The sequence below is a fragment of the Drosophila sechellia genome, unplaced genomic scaffold, assembly GCF_004382195.2.
Source record: "Drosophila sechellia strain sech25 unplaced genomic scaffold, ASM438219v1 Y_05, whole genome shotgun sequence".
NCBI classification, from domain to species: Eukaryota; Metazoa; Arthropoda; class Insecta; order Diptera; family Drosophilidae; genus Drosophila; species Drosophila sechellia.
The window spans coordinates 48033-50594 of record NW_022611364.1 but is presented as its reverse complement, the minus strand read 5'-3'; positions in this window follow the sequence as shown (position 1 = coordinate 50594).

The window sequence follows — 2562 nt, the reverse complement described above, 5'->3', positions numbered from 1 at the left end:
TATATAATATATAATATATAATATATAATATATAATATATAATATATATATATAATATATAATATATAATATATAATATATAATATATAATATATAATATAATATATAATATTATAATATATAATATATAATATATAATATATAATATATAATATATAATATAAATAATATAATAATATATAATATATAATATATAATATATAATATATAATATATAATATATATATAATATATAATATAAATAAAATATAATATATAATAATAATATATAAATAAAATATAATATATAATAAAATATATAATATATAATATATAATATATAATATATAATATATAATAATAATATATAATATATAATATATAATATAATAATATATAATATATTTTAATATATAATATATAAAAAAATATATAATATATAATATATAATATATAATATATAATAATATAATATATAATATATAATATATAATATATAATATATAATATATAATAAAAATATAATATATAATATATAATATATATATATAATATATAATATATAATATATAATATAAATATATAATATATAATATATAATATATAATATATATATATATCCAATGATCGGATAGTTTCCAGCGCTGAATCCCTCAAACATGACCGCAGATGTTGAAATTTCTCAATGTTGGAGAGGTGAACACGGAGTAAAAATCCGCCCAGTTTGCGTAGCCTACGCCAAACGTTGGCAGCTGCACAGGCGGCAACGGCATCGGCCTCGGACGCGGCTGCGTTTGAGGACCACTACACTGGTGGGGCACAATACCTTCCGCAAGCGTTGAGTGCGGCGCGAAATGCACATTGCGTTTGGCTATTTCCGCGCGCAAACTAGCCTTGACTTCAATGATGAATTCATCGAAAGACTCGCTCATTTCACTGCCAATTTCGTCGAAGTCCAATTCCTCCAGTTCTGTATGCAGAACATTGAAGGCACTTTGCAGCTCATCAATCTGCTCCAGCCTCACCGTAAGTGTGGGTTCGTCGTATCCGCTTAGCGTCTTATTAGACAGCGACGTTTGTAGCCTCTGCAACCTGCTGAACAGCGCATTGGCTTTGCGCTTTAAAAAGGTCACCCTGTTTTTTTTACCTTCAGCGGGCATAGCAACAAATCGCCTTTGATTCGGTTCAGCGGGAAGATGAGCACAAAATAGATGCCGAAAATGCAAGCGGGGTCAATGCACGCAACGATATATGTAGCAATGTATGTATATATGCAATGCTAGCTCGCTTAAACACAGCCACTATCACCGAAATCTCCACTCACTTGTCCAACCGATTGCGATTTAATGTATTAATATTTATTTATAAACGGGATAAGTGCATTAATTAATGCATGCAAATTAACACGATCACGTCGGGGTCACCAAATGTTTAGCTATTGAGCTTTTTCAATAGCTGTTGCGAATAATAAAAAACCGAAGAAAGTTTGTTTTTATGACGACAGTTTTTATTTTGCGAATTGTTTAAGGCAGCTAAGGCCTAAGCTAAGTCTTTTCCGAAACACGACGAAATGGCAATTGGCGGGCAGGCAGCCGAAATGCAGCGCCCAAGCTTAACGTAGGTAGCTAACAACAACAAACAAGGGATGAGAGCCGTACAGATAAATGCGTGCGAGAGCAGCGGTTTGCACTATGGGCATGGCAACTGCTACCACTGACTAATTTGGCTTAAATATTAACAAGTATGAGATTAGTTTACTGCACAGTTTTGGCGGCTGCATGACCCAACATCCTCCCCCCGTTGGAAGCTTGGCTTCCAACAGATCCTCAAGGGGAAGCAGACACAGCTTGTTCACTGCCCGCCTTATTACTCCAGACGCGGTCCTCAATTCTGCAAATCGAGCGACGCCGTCTCTGCCAGGAATCAACTGCATGACTCTCGCCAAAGGCCATCTCATTGGGGTTAGATTCTCGTCCTTAACAAGAACGACGTTGCCCACGTCTACGCCAGGCTTTGGGGTGCGCAACTTGGAGCGCTGCAGAAGTGAATCAAGATCAACATCAATGCTGTTTCCCTTGCTGGCTGAAGAAGGAACGCGTGAAGCTATTAAGGCGCTACCGAAAGGGCGCGCGCAGCCTCCAGACACGACCCAGCCCAGACGAGTTTTTTGAAGCAGGAGCAGTCCTGGCAACAACTTTATCTGACCTACGCACAGCAGCTCATAAAACAGGCTAGCTCCTATTAACAGGTCAAAACGCTGAGCTTTATGAAATTCCGGGTCGGCGAGCTGCAGGTTTTCTGGAATCTTCCAGTCCCCAATGTCCACATTATTCCTTGTCTGGCGATCCGTGATATTGGGAGCGATAACTGCTATTATGCTCGTTGAGAAATCCGAAGTGACAGACCGAATCGAAATTCCTACCGAGAATCCATCAGTCGCGAAATTGGAATCCCCGATTCCAGTGACGGAGCCTCTTAAGTTGCAGTTGATTTGCAAACCGAGAGGTGATCAAGTGCCGTTGAGAGCCAGAATCTAACAAGGCCCTGCAGGGAACGAACAGTCCCGACCGATTCTGCACTAGA